The following is a 21,883-nucleotide window of genomic DNA, read 5'->3' as shown; positions in this document are numbered from 1 at the left end:
ATAAAACCCTATTGCTTCTCATTTGCAAATCTTGCAAGATCTAAGGTAACTCTAGATCATGTGAGTTCAGGTGATGCATGTTATGTACATTTGTATAGATATTAGCAGAGATTGTCAACAGTCTATCTCTCTCTGGGACTGAGAATCTCTCTCTTTCTCACAGAACATGAGTTTGAGAGCTGGGAGACTGAGAGGAGGAGCTGCAAGGACCCTACTTCTCACCTCATCTCTGCCAAGAACAAAAAAATCAGCCTTAAGCCATTTATTATACGCCTAATGATTTTTTATTTTTATTATTATTATTATTACTGAGACAGTTTTTGTCCCACATACAATTCAGTCTTGTGATTAAACAGGACAAAAATACAAATAAAAAGAAAGATGGAGTTCAAATAAATATACAATAAAAAGCTAGCCGGCATTTTAAAAGGCAGGAGTGCTCTGTCTGGATAAATACAGCACACAGGTATGCATAGGAACAAGGGGGAGAGTTCAAAAAGGGGGGGAAGGAAGAGAAGTAGGCCAGAGCTTGGAAAAGTTACTTTTTTGAACTACAGCTCCCATCAGCCTAATCCAGCCTAGGGCTGATGGGAGTTGTAGTTCAAAAAAGTAACTTTTCCAAGCTCTGAGTAGGCTGAAGTTTCAGAAGTGCCTTGTGATTGATGGGGGGGGTGGCAGCAAGGCAAGGAGAGGCAGTGGGAGGGGCAGAAGGGGCCACGGGGGGCAAAAATGCTACGGGGGGTTGGAAGGGGCCACGGGGGGGCACACACACACTCACACACACACAAATCATCGTCACTCACCTCCACAGATCTTCGCCATTCTGCTGCTGCCTTCTCCTCCATTGTCCTTGCCCTGGCTTTTTCCTCCAGCGTCCATTTTTTCCTCTCAGACGCTAGCAGGCCCTGCCTATTCACCTCTTCCCTCGTGCCTCCTAACACAGATCACGAGGGAAGAGAGAGTCTGCGCAGAGGTCCAATCAGTGTGAGGCACATGTCTTGTGTTAACCAATCACAGCCAGGAGCTGACTTCCCCTTGTTCCCGCCCCCAAGTAACGTCCAACCTAACGTGGAAACATTAAAGTTGCAGCTGAAAAGTAGGGAAATTACTAGTCGTTCCGTTACTTGCCAAATGTAATGAAATTACCCACTCATTTAAAATTGTAACTAATTACAAGTAACTCGTTAAAAATAACGAGTTACTTCCAAGCTCTGGTAAGTCAGCACACATTTTCCTGATGAGAAGGTCTACGGAATGTTGCAAGCATCAGGAAATTGATTGTACCTTTCAGGAATGCAAGTGGCTTGCAAAATTACCCAACTGTTTTTTGAAGTTTCTATTCAGGAGACAGACTGGCCTGGGATACATAGGGTGTGGTAAACTAGGATTAAGCTCTACAGCTTGGTCGTGTTGTGTAATTTATGGTGCCATTCTTTGGATATGGTTCATTTTAGCCTATATTTTGAGCTGTGATAAATTCATACACAAGGAAATAAAGAGAAAACATATTTTCTTTCTTTTTTCTTTTCTTTTTTTAGAAAAAATAAAAAGGCAGAGACAAGCTATGCAATGTAAAGCCTTGGTTTTGTGTATCTAGTCTTCAAACAGGTTTATTTAATGCCCGTCTAGACTAGATTTTGCAAGCCTGCAGGTTAATTACAAAAATAGCTGCCTAAGAGCAATTAAAGTTGAAATCACTATCAGATGAACACTGCCCTATTTATAAACATATTTATCGTTATCAGATACTGGAAAAATAACTTTATTTCATACCACATGAAAGGTAGAGTTCTTGAGTTCCCACACATTACAAATGCTGAAGTCTTTCTGCATGCATGTGCAAAGAATGTTCCTTCCTCTTTGCTCAGATATGTAAATAATCCTGTCAGAGCCAAAGCCAAGAAACAGAAGTGTATGCTGGTACTAATTAGGTATATTGTCCATGAATCCTGGAAAAACATAAACACAAACTGTAATGATTTGTCAACAGATGACTCCAATTTGCATTCTGATAGATTTTTCAACTGAACAGGATATGTAATCCCCCCCATCTCCTAAATCTTACTTTTTGGCTTAAGAATGATGGTTTGAGAGAAATTGTAGTCATTTTGCTTTATCAAGGTATAAGCATAGCCCATGATGCCTATTGCTCTTAAGCAGCGGCCATTCATTTCTCTGGGAATGACACAGGTGATTCATTGTATGGCTAACTGCAGGGCCGCAACATCAATCCTATCAAATTTTAATCAAGATGTGGTCAATAGAATAAAAAGCTTGTGTATACGCTCACACACAAGGCACACACACAAGATACGTTGCCTAGTTCACATATTGTTAGATCATGCATGTTTTTGATGGAGCGCTACCAACCTACCTTTTGACAGAACAGACATATGGAGCTGCCTTATCTCAAACCAGGACATTGGTTCGTCAAGCCCACGACCCATTACTTGGACTGGAAGCCTCTCTCCAGCATCTTAAGCAAAGATCTTCCGCAGTCCCGCTAGCTGAGATCCATTGATTGGAGATGCTGAGGATAAAAGCTTGGGCCTATAAGAGCAGAGCTTGTGCTCTATTACTGAGCAATGAATCCTCCACAAAACATATTTCAGGAAGTAGATTTGTTCCCCCAGTTGAATACCTCCTCACATCTGAGCACATGAATGGAGCCCTTGCTGATAAGTGATGCTGACTTTAATATAGAGCCTTGCCATCTGTGCAGGAACTGGGTTGTACTAGCTCTCATCCAAGTGTCTTCAGATCAAAGCAGCCTCCATGAATTCAGAGAGTCACCACTCATGCTGTATGGAAAATGTCCTCCAGATATTGTTGTAGCTGGCTGGGGCTAATGGGAACTGAAGTCCAACAACATCTAGAGGGTACCACATTTGGCCACCTCTGCTCTACTATCTAACATCCTGTATCACCCACCAGTGCATCACCCTCACTGCAAGCCAGTCAGACTAAAATGTGCCCTTAAGAGCACCATCTAGACCAGGTGTGGGGAACCTTCTTGGCCTGCCAGGTGAGATCCTTATTTCTCTCAGCCCTGTGAGCCAACTTTGACAGATGGGTGGGACAGCCTACTTGTCAATCACCTAATGTCATTACAATATCAGATGATTGGCAGATGGATTGTTTCGCCTAGCTGTCAAAGTCCCTTGCACAATGCTTCCCAGATGCCTGACAGCCAGCATAGGAAGCACTGAGCACAGAGCAAGCAAAGCACTTTACACACCACTTCCCAAGCACCCAACAAGCTGGCTGTTGGGTGTCTGGGAAGTGCTGCACAAAGCATTTTGCAAGCCCTGTGCTCAGTACTTTCCAAGAGCTGAGCACAGGGCGGTCAAAGCTGCTTTCTGCAGAGATGGGCTATGAGCTCCCTATGGGAAACGTGGTCATGCAGCCGATTCAGGAGGCTTGAAGCCACCACCCATTAACTGATGGGTGGGGACTTCAACCCTGCTTTCTGCAAGGATTGGCTATAGTCATGGATTATAAGAATTGTTGTCCACAACAACTGGAGGGCACCAGGTTGAGGAAGGTGGGTGTTGGTCTATAAAAAAAAATCTCCCTGTCCCTCCCTCGCAAAAGCACCCATAGTGTTATATGACCTGTTTTGGTTTCTTATGAAAATCCTTTAATGACAGAGCTCCAAAATTCATTTTTGAATTTTGTTTTAGCTTAATTTTCATAGGCAACTCTAAGACAAATACATTTATGTCTTGCCAAATAAAATTTATCTCTTTTTTCCATTTTTTTTAAAATAATGCCAAATGTAGACCTATTATAGATTTAAACCTACTGTAAGAGCTTTAATTGCTGTTTCATACAGCAAAGGTTTGGGTGTAAATTTCATCCATGTTGGGTTCTCAATTCAGCCTTTTGTATTTGCTGCTCTTCATCATCTTGCCATTGTGTCCATAAACAGAGAAGGCTAGCAACTGGGATTTCCAGTGTGAGACGCCAGTCGACTCCCAGGTTTTTGTACAGTATTGCCAAAGGCTTTGCCTATTAAGAAATAGAAGAATTTTGTATAGCCCTGTAATGCTTCATGCATTGGTGGTGAGGTTCTATTTTTATACTTTAATTATAATTATTATTGTGAACAGAAGTGTCATTGAATTGGATCTTGGGTGGAGATTAAAAGGACTGCGCTGTAGTTTTCCCAAAGATCTGGATGAAGGTAGGAACATAGCCAGAACAATGTTGAAATAGCACCACCCCAACTTTGAAAATATTACTGGAATTACTTCAACGGCAGCTTGTTTGTTTTGCAACAATGAAAATAGTTAGGTCAGAGACATTAACATTCTTTCAGTTAGGTTGTTTCTGTTCTGTGACTAAACAAGTGAGCTCATTAAAATAATCCTTGTTGGGTTGGTGTTTCAGCTACATTTCTGCAAAAATGTATGCTACATTTCTGCAAAAAAAAGGGGGGTTAGGAAATGTGTTTCTTTTCCCCTAACGGCCAAATTTCCTTGGGGGTAATCTATCAGGGGGTGAATACCAGTGGTGGGTGGGGCTGGAACCAAAGTGGGTGTGGTCAGAGCCCAAAATGGGCATGGCCAAAGCTACCCCACACATCAATTCATTTACACACACATAAATGTGCACCCTGTTCATCTATCACCTTTTCTTCTATCATTATTAGCAATTTTACTGAATTTATATGGCCACCCATCAGCATACGATCTCTGAATGGCTGGCAGTGAGCTCAAGCAAAGAATAAAGCACATTTTTTAAAAAATACAATAATTAAAATGCAGTAGAAAAAATGAGCTTTTGAAAATCTAGATTTCTCTCTCTCTCTCTCTCTCTCTCTCTCTCTCTCTCTCAATACATGTTATTTTAAAAGTCTGAGAGCCAGTGTGCCGTAGTGGTTAGAGTGTTGGACTATGACCTGGGAGACCAGGGTTCAAATCCCACACAGCCATGAAGCTCACTGGGTGAGTCATTGGGCTAGTCATTGCCTCTCAGCCTCAGAGGAAGGCAATGGTAAACCGCCTCTGAATACTGCTTACCATGAAAACCCTATTCATAGGGGCACCATAAGTCAGAATCGACTTGAAGGCAGTCCATTTTCATTTTCATTTTAAAAGTCTGGGTGATTAAAAAGTTTTCACCTTGTACCAAAAAACATAAAGAAGGCACAAAATGAGCCTCTCTGGAGATCCTATTCCACAGCCAGCCACCACTGAAAAGGCCCTCTCCCTAGTAGCTGCCTGCCTCCTCTCACTTCAGAGGGTCACATAGCTCTCTATGGTCATTGGTCTTAATGTCCAGGTAGGTATATACAGGGAAGGTATATATGGGAGAAGGTGATCTTCTAGGTATTTTGCTTCCAAGCCACCCAGATCCTTTGCTTTTAAGTTATTCCCCCCCCAATTCACACACATGCACACAGACCCACTTCCAGCACTGATGTTGCCCTTTTAAGGGGTATCCAAGGCATTTCCCTTTTAAGAAACACCAAAGATGCTACCTGCAGCCTCCCTCCCTAGCAGCTAACCACCTGGCTTTTCAAATCCCTTTTGTGTCTCTCCCTCCAGCCTCCTTCCACTGCTTTGTAGTGGTGCAGTTGGGTCACCCCAACGCCCAAACCCTATCCTCACTTTTGCCTTTTCAGTAGTGGAGGCGGAGTTTGGAGTGAACAGACAGTGAGGCAAAAGAGGTTGAGTGACACAAGGAAAAGGGAAATGCAGCCAAAGGCACCTGAGTTCAAAATGATCATGTATTAGGGGATGGGAAAGCTCTGTGTGCCTGATTGGGCCGCAGGGGCATCAGTTCTCCATCTCGGCTATAAAACTTTTGGGGGGAAATAAACAAAGAAAAATACATGTTTTGTTATTTTTTTAAAAAAGGGCAAAATCCAGTCCAACATGACCCTTAATCATATGCCTACATTAAGAGTGTGGTTCAATAAGCAGTTTTTGGTTCCAGCAAACTAGATCAGTGGTGTAATATCCAATCCAATCCAATCATTTATTATGGTCAATGACCAGCACTATAAAATGTTAAAACAGCAAACAATAAAACATATCAATATTATACAATGAAGGAAACAAACGGCAGCAGCATGAGATAATATGGAACTGTGGTATTAAAATTAGGGCATCAATGGGGAATGACCCACCTGAGGTTATCCATTATTGTTGTTCGCCGTCATCATTCTCCTACAGGTAACAGCCAAAGCACAAAATCTTGCCACATTGGCTGTCACCTGCTGGCTCCTATCTGAGAGTAAATGATCTAAATAGAATGCATCAGACCTCCCTGGGATTTTTTGGAGAATTGGGTTGATGAGATCAGACCGGGAGTCTCGATAGAACGGACAGTACAACAATACATGTGCAGCAGTTTCCACACTTCCCACATCACAGGGGCATAAGCAGTCCTGTACTGGCACCTTATTGAATCTCCCTTCTAAAAGCACAGAAGGTAAGACATTGAGTCTGGCAAGCATGAAAGCTTTTCTGTGCTTTGGAATAGACAGCATTCTCATATAATTTGTTGTAAACTTACTCTCATAACCTCCATAGTTAGAATAGAGTGCAGCCAAGCTCAAATGGGTTTGTAAATCAATGTCCATGATTTGCTGGGAGACACCCTTTTTTGCTTGAATGCCAAAATAGTGGAAATAGAAAGACCCAAATGCGACAATTTCATTGACAATTCTCTTTTCCAGCTCAATTGAAAGTATCTATCAGAGTCAAAGGAGCTAAGCCCACTGGGAAGAACATTAATTTTAGCCAGAAGTTTATCTTATATATCAATGCGCAAGCCTCTACAGAGATTTGGCCCACCTCCAGCCACAAAATTATATTAGGGACACATAACGGGGTACCTAATATTGCTCTTATAAATTTATTTTGGACGGTCTCAAATGGAGCAAAATTATCATAAACACATAGCTGGGAACCATACAGCATCTGGGCTATAATCATAGCAACAAAAACCTGTAGGGCCACGGGGATATATTGACCACCTTTGGTGTAATATAAAGATAGAAGTGCCTTTGTGCTTCTCTGGGCATTTGCAATGGCATTTTTTATTTGGACTTTCCATGAACCTGTTGAATGGAAGGTTACACCTAAATATCTATAGTAGGTAACCTGCTCAATCTGATAGTAATTGATCTGCCATCGATGCCTACTCTTCCTATTAAAAATTAGGGCCTTAGACTTGTCATAGTTAATTGTCAGTCGTTCTTTGCAATATAAGGCTAAAGCACTTAAAAGACATCTCAGGCCGATACTTAACAATGATAGAAGAACCGCATCATCAGCGTAGAGAAGGATTGACACAGGTCTATTTGCCAACTTGGGAGGGTGTGAATTTAAATAGCGGTGTAATATCTGCTTTGCATGCAGAAGGTCTCAGGTTGAATCTCCAGCATCTCAAGCTAGGGCTGGGGGGCAGGGAACTCATTCTAAAACTCTAGAGAGTTGCTGTTAGTCAGTAAGGATGATACTGATCTAGATGGACCAATGGTCTGACTCAGTACAAGATAGCTTTTATGTTCCTATATATCAGTGGTAGGGAACCTGTGACCCTCCAGATGTTGCTGAACCCCCAGCTCCAATTAGCCCCAACCAGAATGGTCAATGGTCAGTGATGATGGGAGTCCAGTAACTTCTGGAGGGTCACAGGTCCCCCACCTACAATATACAGTCCAGTGTTACCTGTCTACAGTTGAAATGTTCAGTTTTCTGAACCAGTTAGCAAGCATAAAAATATTCAATTTTCTGTAGAATCTGTTACACATTCAATCATCCAGAATTATAGGGTTTTTCCCCATACCACAGCATTAACAATATCTTTATCCTTACAAGATTTTAACCCTAGAGCACCAAATATTTGCTTATGCAGTGGTGAGACTACACATGATGCAGTGTGGCTGTGAATAAATCACACAGACATGAAAACACTGGGGGGGGGGTGTTACTTGATGCAAATAGTAACTGTTTATGCAAACCTGCACAAAGCATGATGTATTTGGATCATGAGTAATACATGCATGAGCACATCCAGGATCTTTACTTGAATCAAACAGCATGTTTAAGCAGTCTTAAGACTATAAAATCCATGATGAAGTGTGACTCTAAATGGATATATCTACCCAAAACAATATGCAGAGCATTTAGATGAAATAAAATAGTGAGGAATGACCCTATATATTTCAACACAAGAAGAGCCCTGCTGGATCAGACCTAAGGCCCATCTAGTTCAGCATCCTGTTCTCACAGTAGCCAACCAGACACCTATAGGAAGCTTACAAGGAGGACTTGAGCACTTTTCCCACTTGTGGTTTCCTGCAACTGGTATTCAAAGGCATATTGCCTCCTATAGTGGAGGCAGAACAGAATACAGCCATCATGGATAATAGCTATTGATAGCCTTATCTTCCATGAATTTGTCTAATACATTTTTAATAAGAACATAATAGAGCAGATGGATTTCTGCAAAAAATCACAGCTCACAGGGGGAAATAAATTTGAACATACAGCTCCTTCTGTGGGTCACACACACCCTTACATATTATCACTTATGTGAAATGTCTGAGAATTTTCACAGAAGTGTATCTCCTAAATGCTTAGTTCTCTTGCAGAGCATCTGATTCCTGCACTCCATGTGTTTTGAGATCCCCACTGGTCCCTCATCCAGCCATATGGCTGAGAGGAATGATTATGAGGAAAGTATGTTTTAAGAACATAAAAACATAAGAAGAGCCTGCTGGATCAGGCCAGTGGCCCATCTAGTCCAGCATCCTGTTCTCACAGTGGCCAATCAGGTGCCTGGGGAAAGCCCGCAAGCAGAACCCGAGTGCAAGAACACTCTCCCTTCCTGAGGCTTCTGGCAACTGGTTTTCAGAAGCATGCTGCCTCTGACTAGGGTGGCAGAGCACAGCCATCATGGCTAGTAGCCATTGATAGCCCTGTCCTCCATGAATTTGTCTAATCTTCTTTTAAAGCCATCCAAGCTGGTGGCTATTACTGCATCTTGTGGGAGCAAATTCCATAGTTTAACTATGCGCTGAGTAAAGAAGTACTTCCTTTTGTCTGTCCTGAATCTTCCAACATTCAGCTTCTTTGAATGTCCACGAGTTCTAGTATTATGAGGGAGAAAAACTTTTCTCTATCAACTTTCTCAATGCCATGCATAATTTTATACACTTCTATCATGTCTCCTCTGACCCGCCTTTTCTCTAAACTAAAAAGCCCCAAATGCTGCAACCTTTCCTCGTAAGGGAGTCGCTCCATCCCCTTGATCATTCTAGTTGCCCTCTTCTGAATCTTTTCCAACTCTATAATATCCTTTTTGAGATGAGGTGACCAGAACTGTACACAGTATTCCAAGTGCAGCCGCACCATAGATTTATACAACGGCATTATGATATTGGCTGTTTTATTTTCAATAGATTTCTTAATTATCCCTAGCATGGAATTTGCCTTTTTCACAGCTGCCGCACACTGGGTCGACATTTTCATCGTGCTGTCCACTACAACCCGAGGTCTCTCTTCTGGTCGGTCACCGCCAGTTCAGACCCCATGAGCGTATATGTGAAATTAAGATTTTTTGCTCCAATATGCATAATTTTACACTTGTTTATATTGAATTGCATTTGTCATTTTTCTGCCCATTCACTTAGTTTGGAGAGGTCTTTTTGGAGCTCTTCGCAATCCCTTTTTGTTTTAACAACCCTGAACAATTTAGTGTCGTCAGCAAACTTGGCCACTTCACTGCTCACTCCTAATCCTAGGTCATTAATGAACAAGTTGAAAAGTACAGATCCCAATACCGATCCTTGAGGGACTCCACTTTCTACAGCCCTCTATTGGGAGAACTGTCTGTTTATTCCTACTCTCTGCTTTCTGCTTCTTAACCAATTCCTTATCCACAAGAGGACCTCTCCTCTTATTCCATGACTGCTAAGCTTCCTCAGAAGTCTTTGGTGAGGTACCTTGTCAAACGCTTTTTGAAAGTCTAAGTACACTATGTCCACTGGATCACCTCTATCTATATGCTTGTTGACACTCTCAAAGAATTCTAATAGGTTACTGAGACAGGACTTTCCCTTGCAGAAGCCATGCTGGCTCTGCTTCAGCAAGGCTTGTTCTTCTATGTGCTTAGTTAATCTAGCTTTAATAATACTTTCTACCAGCTTTCCAGGGACAGAAGTTAAGCTAACTGGCCTGTAATTTCCGGGATCCCCCTGGATCCCTTTTTGAATATTGGTGTTACATTTCCCACTTTCCAGTCCTCAGGCATGGAGGACGACCCGAGGGACAAGTTACATATTTTAGTTAGCAGATCAGCATGTTTTCAACTAGGGTTCCATGGATCACTTAGGTTAAATTAACATCCCCTGGGAGGCATCTGCTAAGTTTTATAACTTCTCATGTCAAGCATTTCAGCTTCCCCTTTGTAATTACTAGTTATACTTAGAGATGATAACTGCAAGATATTTAGAAAATTTCATCCCTATTTACAAGGCTGATATAAACAGCTGTGTAGTGCTGCTGGGTCACCCCAGGACGCTGTCCCAGTACCTTTTTTAGAACCACCCTCTTCCCAGGTCCATCTGTCCCCAGCATTACAGCCAATCAGAAATCAAGATTAATCCCCTTTCATGCTGATTCACTCCTGTTAATTAGTTACTCAATGCTAATTATTGGACCCAATGCACAATGTTAATTAGGGCCCATGCACAACACGCCAAATTCTGGCCTATGCATCAACCTTCATTGGATTCTTCACCCTGGTTCTTTTTGCTCAGCAGCAACCAAGTGGAACAGGAAAGAAAACACAAACCATAACTCAAAACCACAAACTCAAAATTATAACTGAAACGAATACACCGGTTTATTGATGTACAAAGCTAAATAGTATTAAGGGATTGATAGAAAATATAAGGAAGATAATACTTTGACATTACACTTGGAAAACACTTTAAAGCATAAGCTAATCATTAAAAAATATATATATAAACTAACAGAATAAATCATATATTTTCCTCCTAACTCCCCCCAGCCCCACTACTTGTGTATTTTAGCTCTAAGTTTCCTATAATATTAGATTTTTTAAAGTTGCTGTTACCTATGAATGAGTAGGCCTGAAGTCTTCAGCTTGAGCAAAGCATGCAACAGCAAGACAGAGCAGATAGCAGCATGAAAAGAAGAAAAATTATTCCAAAGGCAATTCCCCCCCAAGAAATTTTAAAGTCACCAACATTTGAATATACTAACAAGCAAACTTAGTCAGGAGGCACGAATTATCCAATAAATTTACATTAGTCTGGGAGAGGGACAAAAAGGAGCATCTGAGACCCCTGTGTAAGTGCTTTTTCACCTTGGGCATACACACGTTATTCTTTCACTTAGATATTGTTTTGTCTGTCAGGAAGCTCTGTGCAAGTGTCTTACCAGAAGCTCTTCTTTTCTGGCAGCAGAAAGTGCCAGTGCTTTACAGATATCTGAGAGGTTTTCCAAACAAAAATGAAACACAGTACTTTTGTGTCACCCATCCTGGTTCATCATGATTTCACTATTGCTAGTTTAGTCTGTGCATTTACTTTTTAACATGATCGCCATAGGAGACCTTCTACAGGCCATATACAGACCCAGCTTTGATCAGATGAACAGCTCCCACAGTTTCTTGTTGTGGGAGGAGAGCCACCACAAAGAGAGTCATGAGGAAGGCAGGACAACAACAGAGAGAGAGAGAGGTGGACAGCCAGGCTGCCCAGGTATTTACTTTCTTTAATCCTTTAAGGCAGAGGTTCCCAAACTGTGTTCTGCACCTCCTTTGCACCTCAGGCTTACTTAAAAAAAACTGCACTAGGGCTAGCTGGAGAGGGAGGAGGAGTGTCATCCCATTCCTATGCAACTTGGAAGTAAGTCCCTCTGAGTTCAATGGGGACATACTCCTAAGTAAATGTGCCTTGGATTGCAGCATTACAGCCCATTCCTATGAATGTTTACTCAGAAGTCAGTCCCACTGTGCTGAGGGAGTCTTACTACTAGGTAAGTGTGTATCTCAATAACAACTGGAGGAAGATTATCAGAAAATTCTGACAATGCAGATAAAATCCCATGTGAATGATCTTTGCAGTGGTGGAGGGGGAGAGGCCACTTTAAAGTGGTAACTAGAAACCTTCTCTGATTGGTACTTTATTCTTTCAGAGCAATCTGGCATGATTATTATGGGTTTAGAACCATGCAAAAGTCCCAATTGTATTCAAGTGCGCTTACTCTCAGGTTGGTCTGTACAAGGGGCCCTCTCACCATGAACCCTCCTCTGCCCCTTCCTCACAAGAAAAGCTAGGCTATATTCCTATACCCACTTACCTGGTCAGAAAACATGAGAACAATGCAGGAGTCTTTTAGGCCTCTGTGCCTGCCCCATTAAACACAAACAGACTTACTTCTGAGTAGGCATGTCTACCATGGGATTTTGTAACATCCACCCACACTGACTGTGTAGGAGAATCACCAGAAAATAACTTATAAGGAGTACCTGATCTCAAATGGAGATTACAAGAAGCCGCTAGCCAAGGGCAAGGGAGGGGGAAAACAGCAGCTCTATAAGACCCCAGGGATTCCTGGGGTCTAAATATCAATCACAGAGACTTTCTTGCCCACCTCTCCTTCCAAGCGAGAGGGTGTTTTCTATGGTGGGTGGTGTAGTAACCTCTCACTGCAGCAGCTTTCACACTGAATTGGTGGAGCAGTTAATCTTTCTTAAGGTTAACCTCCCACCGTTTGGATACCCTAATCTGCCTATCTCTTAGATACCTGCCTGCTCAACCCACCACTATTCACACCCACCAAAGCTTTGCTTCATCAATGGAATAATAACATGTATTTATTCACTTCTATTTATTTATCAAATGGAATAATAGGAAATATTATTTATATCACCTCCACCACTGTTTGTCCATTAAATGGAATAATACGTGTGTATGGATGTATATATTATCAATGGACTAAGAAATACTATTTATTTCACCAGCGCCACTGCCACAACCTCAATGGATAATGCTGCCAGTCAGGGCTCACCCACCTTGGCCACTTTCTGTCCATTGGGACAAATTCTGCTGCTACCACCACTAACTAAATCTGCCTCCTGTCAGGGCTCAGGCTACAACTTTAGCCCTTTCCTGTCCATTAGGATAAACCACCACCTAACTCAGCTGATATGATGAATGATGCCTGGCCTGATGTTATGGTGATGTTTTCATTCATTCATTCATTCATTCATTCCCTCCTTGGTGATGCTGCTAGTACATCACTGAATGAATGAATATTATATCCCCTTGACACCCACTACTCCCAGGTCAGGCAACACTATCTGCTGTCTATACTCTCCCATCCATCCCTATAACAGCTAGCTAGCTGCCTAATGGCTTTGTGCCTATTCTAAGCACTGGAAGGCCATCATGCTCCACATGGCACCCATAGCTGTCCTTGATTTAAAAGTCCCTCAGTAGTTCTCCTCTCCCGAGGTCCCTGCTGTTGGCCTTGGCAGGCTTAATTCCCTGTAGAGCAAGTGGGCTGAGTAAACCGAAGGTGATGGGATTCTGGTAGCATTAATATTTTTAAAAAACAAAGCAAACTGTACTTCCCCTGCTGCCAGACGCAGAGGCCTAAAGGACTCCTGTATTGTTCTCATATTTTCTGACCAGCTGGAAGTAGTGGCAGCAGAAGAAATGTCCCGGTGGTGGTGATGCCGCCCTTGGATAGCTAGAGCACCAGGAACACTAGTGGTAGAAAGAGGACCTTGGGCATTTCCAGAGGAACATGTGGGGACCAACATAATTTGTAACAGTGCCTGCCACTGACTATCTGCCTGCTGTTTGCAGGTGTTGTGCACAACAGGCAGTAGCACATCAAAAATAATTTCAAATAAAAAGAAAGTGATATATGTGGTGATAGAGGCACAGGTGGCAGAGGTGCTGCTGGCACTAACAGATTGGTTTGGGTATGCCTCCTTAACACCTTTGCCCACCATAATGGCTGGCCCAAAACGTATTTATATACAGGCCTCATGCACACTAAACATATATTCCGCACAGCACATGTCTTCTTTCTATTATTTGGGCTGATTGCAGATTTTGCCACCACTCACCATATGCTCAGAGGCACATGTTACCAAATTCTTCCAAGCTACACAGAAAGTGGATTGGACTGTGAAAGACCAACCCACATTGTGTTTGCATTTTGACAAATTTGCAGGGCAGTGCAATATCTCAGAGAGGAGGTCAGATCTCCTGCTCCCCTGGTGCATTTACTATAGCTGCCCAATTTCCCTGCTTTTTCAAGTTGGATAGAAATATCTGTTGGCTATAGGTACGTTCTTAAACCACAAGGTTTTTTGCCTATTAGTGATTTATTCTTTCCTTTGGTGATGCCCACTGTTAAGTCCTCCTGTTTTTCTTTAGCTAGAAAGACATGGGAGTCAGAAGTGGAGTTTTCTGCTGCTTGCTTTTTACTGAACATTCAAACAAAATGGAAAAGTAACACCCACAGGGGGCATGCCTGAATCTTTCAGGCAGCCCTAAATAATCAGTAGAAGAACAATAGATTACAAACACGCTCAATCAACCATAGCCATAATAACACTAACCTGATACATTACCCTTCTCCTCGCTAGATATAAACCCATATTATATTACAAAATTAGGCACTGTGGTGGCTTTCTTATACTAGTGGGATAGCATCTGTCACCACAGGCAGAAATGCTTGGTGTGTCTAGTGGTACTGGTGAATGTGGAGAAACCATTGGTGAAATGTCTTCTTCAGGGGTAGGTGCTGATGGTGGTATCTCAGAAATTACAGTTAGAACTCCAGCCACGTCTTATGCTATCTCTTCAATATGTAACTCTGGTTGATCAACTGGTCAATGTGTCATCTCCAAACTGGGAGCAATTTCTACAGTATAAGATAGGGGTCTAGTCCTTTGATTGTCCCAGATATCCACTTCTGTTCTCCTTGGACCACAAGCTAATCCGGCAGTAGGTCACCTTCCTCCCCACTATGGTGAAATGTATACTAGTAATTTTTTTTCTAAACTTGAATCTATACATATAAATTAGCATAAGTAAATTTTGCTCCTCTCCAGTCCTTAGCCTCTACCTTCAGTGTATAGGCAGGTAGGAACTATAAAGAAGCCTTTATAGTTGTGGCCACCTTCCTCTCTCCAGGGAAGCTAAGCCCCAGGTCTTTTTGATGGTTGGTGAAAATCATTTTATTTGTCCAGGCCTTTCAGATCAGTGGTGGGGAACCTGTGGCACTTCAGAGATATTGCTGGACTACAACTCCCATCATCCCTGACCATTGGCTATTCTGGCTAGGGTTGATGGGAATTGGAGCCTGACAACTTCTGGAGGGCCTCAGGTTCCCTACCACTGTTTTAGATATTTCACATTGTCTTCACTTTGACTTTTGCTATCTCTTTGCAGCTTCTGATTTATTTTGTATTTTAATGCATTATGTTATTATTATTTAATCCATTATAGGAACTCTGTTGCCTGAAGAGTGGATAAGGCTTTTTTTTAAAATTGTTTGCATCATTACAGTAACACTTCTCAAATTGTGCTGGCATTTCTCCATCTCCATTCTACTTTACATATTTGGCTCTCCCCACTAGCGCTATCCAGAGGAGGTGCTGTGGTGATGACTAACTCTATATCTGATGGGGATTTCTGGGATCAAGCAGCCTTTTAAACAATAGTAGTAGGTACATGATAGGAACAATCACACCACTCCCCAAATATTTGTGTGGGGGTTGTATGTTCTTGAACACTGGTCTACAACAAAGGCTTTGTTGTTGTAGTCATTATCACTGAATAGTTTCATAATAATGTAAATGTAGGACAGGGTGCATTACAGATGTTCCAGAATTTGGCATGCTAAAAATCAGGGCTTTGCTACAAAGAAAAATGTGTGTGTGTGTGTGTGTGTGAGAGAGAGAGAGAGAGAGAGAGAGAGGGAGAGGGAGGGACAGGGAGAGGGAGAGGGAGAGGGAGAGGGAGGGAGGGGGAGGGAGGGAGGGAGGGAGAGGGAGAGGGAGTTTTCTAGCACTTGTAGCTACAGATAAAAATGTTCAAGAGACCAAGCCAGATTTCCCTTTGCAGGGTTATCGAGGCCACCAGCACAACCACATGGCATTAGTTCCTATGTGCATAAACAGAACTGTTGAAGTTCAACTGAAAGGCAGCTTATTTATTATTTATTTCTTTAAGACACACACACACATTTATTTATTTATTTATTTATTTATCTATTCATTTATTACATTTATATACCGCCCCATAGCCGAAGCTCTCTGGGCAGTTTACAGCAGTTAAAAACAATAAAAACAAGTATACAAATTTTAAAACACAAAAAACCATTTAAGAACACAATTTAAAAAAAATTAAAAACAATTTGAAAGCACATGCTAAAATGCCTGGGAGAAGAGGAAAGTCTTGACCTGGCACCGAAAAGATAACAGTGTTGGCGCCAGGCACACCTCGTCAGGGAGATCATTCCATAATTTGGTGGCCACCCCTGAGAAGGCCCTCTCCCTTGTTTCTATCCTCCGAGCTTCCCTCAGAGTAGGCACCTGGAGAAGGGCCTTAGATGTTGAGTGTAGTGTACATGTGGGTTCATTTATACCGCTTAATCACTCATATTTCTAAGTGGTGTGCATAAAAACAAGCCAGTTTCCAGAAAATGAAACAATAAAATAGTAAAAATAATAATAAAACTAAACATTACCTTAAAATGCCTGCTGGAACAAGCAAGTCTTACTCATGAGCCTGAAGTTCAACAAGGAGGGTGCCTGTCTAATCTCACTTGGGAGGGAGTTCCACAGGCTCAGGCCCACTACACAGCTTACCAGAAAGAAGGGTGAGCACCCCTGGAAGAGAGCACGGCAGGACAGCCATTTGCCCATGGATACGAATAAAGAGGCAGACTGGTGTTCTTGGAACTTTAGAGCCCAGCCATGCAAGTACTGGGTAGCAGGGCTGCAAACATGGTCTAACCCCCAGCCAGTTTTGGGCATGCTGGCTGGCTCTGCCACTAGGTTAGCATGGCCATCTCCAAAGTTTGTCCTGATAATATGGAACCTTACACGAAGTGGAAACTGGTGTCCTCAGTGTCAGTGGGGCAGTGAATTCATTCCACCTGGGCCTCAAGCAACAGTAGTGGATCCAGAAGGATCCCCAAGCTGCGTACCTGCTCCTTCAGAGGGAGTGTAACCTTGTCCACAGCAGGCCATGCCCTATTCATCTGGTCTAGGGAACCACCCATTAACATTGCATCAGTCTTGTTAAGCTTCAGTTTATTGGTCCACAGCCATTCCATTACTAAGACATCAATCTAGCATATCTAGCATACCGGACATTGAACCTGGGACCTTCTGCACGCAAACAGATGATCTACCACTGAGCTACAGCCCTTCTGTAATTGCTTCCATGTTGGAAATGTTATATACCTAGCATGTGCAATGAACACTCACGTGCTTGTTTTGTTGTGTGTACAGTAAAGCTCTAATTGGCAGACGATTCCCATGGTGGCATGTACGCATGAATGCATTTGTTATACATAATGTTGAACATACAGGGCACAGACAATTTCCTTCTCAAAAGTAACTTTTTCTAAATGAAGTTGTCAGCAGGAAATTTGCCCTCTTTCATCCTGTTGCTTCAATCATCATCTCTGCTGCTCAAGCATGCACACAAATCTCTTACCCATTCTAGTGTAGGTACCTGATCTGCATAGGCAAATTAATGCATTTGTGGATCAGCTCGTTCAATTGTAATGAATGAGAAAACCATTTGGATGGGTAATCCCTCTGTGCACATCACAGCTCCCACACCGAGGATAATAATTAAATAATTCTGTCAACTCAGGAATTTAAAACAAATGAATTGCACTGATGAATAGAATGTTTCCTAATAAAGAGTGATTTTTTAAACAAAAATTGAAAAGTTTTATTCAGATCCAAAAACACTTTATTGGCTCAATATATTATTGTTTAAAAGCTTCTTAGCTAGTTTATTGATGGAATTATTGTCAACGGTATTCTGTAGGCTTCCTGGGATCTGGAAAGCATCTTGAAGAGCATGTAGATCAGAAGATGTAAGTCGGTGCTTCTGACTTTTAATGCCTGCTTGGTGCCATATTTAATCCCATTCATTTTCCATTTATCCCTATGTAATATTGGTTAATTGTGTAATTTATCTAGTGCATAAGTATTTTGTGAAACTTAATTAATTGGTGTTTATATAGCATGCTGTGACCTTTGGCGGTACCATGATACATAATTAGTTCAATAAAAACAAATGTAGCAAATCTTGATCCCAGAGAGAAAGAGATACAAAACAGACATATTTTACTTAAACAGTCAGTAAGATTCAAACACTTGCAGATTCCTGCACCAACAGAACTCTTTATTAGCAGGATGAAAATAAGGGGAGCATCTTTAATGGATGGATGGATAATGGCTTGTCCAGAAAGGCATAAGCCACTGGGATTTTACCCATGCACAAATAATGGAAGATCTCATGACAAGAAAGCTTTTTCTCATCAAACACAAGTAATATAATACAATAAAAGTGGGAGATGAAAGAAGAGTTTTAGGGTGGAGATGCACTACCTGGTTGTTAGATTGTTTTCCAACTATGTCACTCTTATACATATTATTTTTATTAAATTGTTATAATACATTAACCACCATAGAAGAATAGAACAATCCTAGAGCCAAACAAGATGTGACACTGAGTGCAGTCCTCTACTTCTGTTAGGGGCAATAAGAGTCAATGGAAGCCCCACTTTTCCTGTGCAACAGTATTGAGGATTAAAAACCCCACAAGCCCTTTTGACCTTGCAGGATTACAGTCCAGATCACTGCAACAGAACAAATTGTGTTTATTGGAGTTTAGTATACATTGTAGCGGGGTGCAGAAATAAATCGTCTGGTGTTAGAGAACAAAGAAACTAAAGGTTTACTACTACTGGAAAATAGTCATTCTGACTACAGGCATACATGTGGCCATTGTAGAGCCAAGAACCTAGCTCTTACAGACCCTGTCTCTAACTGATTAGAAAGGAAGAAGAAGGAAGTAAAGCCTGAGGAAAAACAAACAAGTAGATACTGAAGAAGGAATCAGCAAGGAAGACTAGGTTGCCTTGCTCTCTATCCCTCACCCCCAGTTCAGGTTACTTGTTACAAGTGTTGGTGCTTTACTCCCAACAGTTCTCGCACATACAGAGTTCTACTCCAAGCCCCAAGGAAGAACAGATGAGCATTATCACAGTAATTGAAGTCTTCCCTTGCCAATAGGGGTGGGGGCTGAGGCATGAGCAATGGCAGAGAACTCATGTTTTTCAATCTCACTGAGATGTGCGTCTCTCACAAACACCTACTGGGCATCCAGGTTCAGGGACCATGTGCTCAAACAGCTGATGGTTGCTCATGACTCTCTTTCTCCAGTTTCCCAGGCAACTTTCCCAGAGGTACAAGATCCATCCCATACATAATTTCGTGCAGGCCACAAAGGAAGTCTCCTCCATAGCCAGTAGCAGTAATCAACATGCTCCTCTGTGAGATTGAAAAAACCTACTTACTCAAGGCAGGCTCTTGCACCCTTGCAAATTCATTGCAGAAAGTTATGCACCACATGAACCTTTTTCCTCACAGTAGAGTTGGTGCCATGAGGGGCACTACACCTGCTACCGTGCTATTTGTTGAGCCACTATCCATTACACAGGAACCCTACTGGGGTGATTTGTTGGCAATACTAGCCTTGTGTTGTTGTTTTTCCTTTCTGGATTCTCTCCATCCACCAGATACTATTCAATAGAGGTTTTGACATTAGCTGTTGCCATGCTATGGTAATTGATAGGGATCCCTTTTCTATACACAGCCTTCCCCAACCTGGTGCCTTCCAGATGTTTTGGAAGGCACTACAACTCCAATCAGCATTAGCCAGCATGGCCAATGGCCAGGAATGATGAGAACTATAATCCAAAATGACTGGAAGGTACCATACTGGTGAGTGGGCAAGGAGCTCTGTGGGCTCAGGAGCAGTGTCCTCCAGTATTTCTGCTCACTTAGGCTTCCTGGACACTGACCAGGGATGTAAGAAGGCATCAGTTTGTATTCCAACCCATACAGTGCTGTTTCCATTCTGCTGCAGTTTGGATTCTCATAAAATCTACATTATTTGTCAGCTGTGGTAGAATTTTATATAATTATGTAATTAATTATGCAATCAATTAAGTTATTATTACGTTATTCCACACTATTCATTTCAATGCAAAGGCCATTCATTTCAGTGCAAAGGAAACACAATTCCAATGGGGGAAATCATAGATTATGCCTGAAAACAACAACAGCGAATACCAATCGTATTAGCTAGACTGATTTCTGTTCCGGACACGGGACGAATAAACGAATATTGGCAATTTCTGCTCCAATAATCCTAACTGAAAGTATGGGCCTGTCCAAGTGTGCCACATTCAGTACTGTTTTGAGGATCCCCCCATAGCTCCCTAGTGCCCCCATCTCTTGGTGGAGGGGCCATAGATCAGTCCATGCACACTGATGTTCCCAGGTCCAATCTGTAGCATCTCTAGTTCAAAATCAGGCAACAAGTGATGTAAAAGACCTCTGGAAATCTGCTGTCCATCAGAGTAGACTAGATGTACAAACAGTCTGACCTAGCACAAGGCAGCTTCCTATGATCCTAAATGAAAGGATGCTCCAGAGGCCTCTACAATATTGCAGAACTCTGTGGGCATCCTCTCATTTTATCCATAGCTCTTACAGGATTAGCATGTGGTGCCTTCCAGAGAAGACCTGGCCCCTAGGCTCCCAAAAATGTGTCTTTTCCTGGTGTAGGACCTGGTTTGCATTCTTGCTATTCTGACCCATACTATACTACTGCCTGCCTGCTCCCTAGCCTTGTTGACTAGAGGCAAAACCACACCAAGGCACAGTGGGTTCCTTATGGACTATACCAGGGGTTGCCAACCATTTTAGATCTGTGGGCACATTTAGATTTTTGAGTGAGTGCTGTGGACACCACCTTCTCTGGTCACTTCTCTTCTCCCTCTTTGAAATCATACTTTGCCCTAGGAACAGAGAAACAGCACACTCTCAGACACTGCACTTTCCCAAGGATCTGGATAAAAGTCAGATCCAGTAGAATTCATCTGAGCCTGGGAAAGCACACAGCTGAAAGAGGAAGTGGGAAAGAGTGTCACCCTTCCATCTTCCTCCTTCAGCTCTGTGCACTTTTGAAGGGGGAAAAGGTAACCACCCTCACCACCTCATGATCAAGGGGGCAGTGAGTGTGTCTCTGTGTGTGGGGAGACTCTGATTCTGTTTAAGGAAAATGCCTGGGGGAAATGTCAAGAGCATAATTGCGCCCATGGGCACCATGTTGGCAACCCCTGTATCATAGGTACATGAGAAGGACACTTCCTTACTGTTCAGAATTGATTGGCAGAAAGCTTGCCAAAAAAGTTGGTTTAAGCATTTCTACATTTCCTCACAGGGCAGGCTTGCTGAGAAATAAGATATCAGAGCTGAAGCTCACATCCTTTTATTTACTATAAAGTCACTTTCCCCCTTCATTTCAGCTAACATGACATATTTCTTGCAGTTCATAGGATGCCAACTGCCAGAGAAAGAGGTTAATATTTTCAAAGGTGTAGGTTAGGAAGCAATTTTACATGCAGCGTGCCATTTGTGTTTCTATTTCTAGAAGCTCTTCAGACAGCAGCTGTTAAAAAATCAAATCAGACCTGAAGGGTGTAGGTGGAAGGAATGGCCAAGCTCTAGTGATCATTTGAAGGGCTGACAATCTTGCAACTTGATCAGGAAT

Source organism: Rhineura floridana, chromosome 1 (genome assembly GCF_030035675.1).
Source record: "Rhineura floridana isolate rRhiFlo1 chromosome 1, rRhiFlo1.hap2, whole genome shotgun sequence".
Lineage (NCBI taxonomy): Eukaryota > Metazoa > Chordata > Lepidosauria > Squamata > Rhineuridae > Rhineura > Rhineura floridana.
This window is presented reverse-complemented; position numbering follows the sequence as displayed.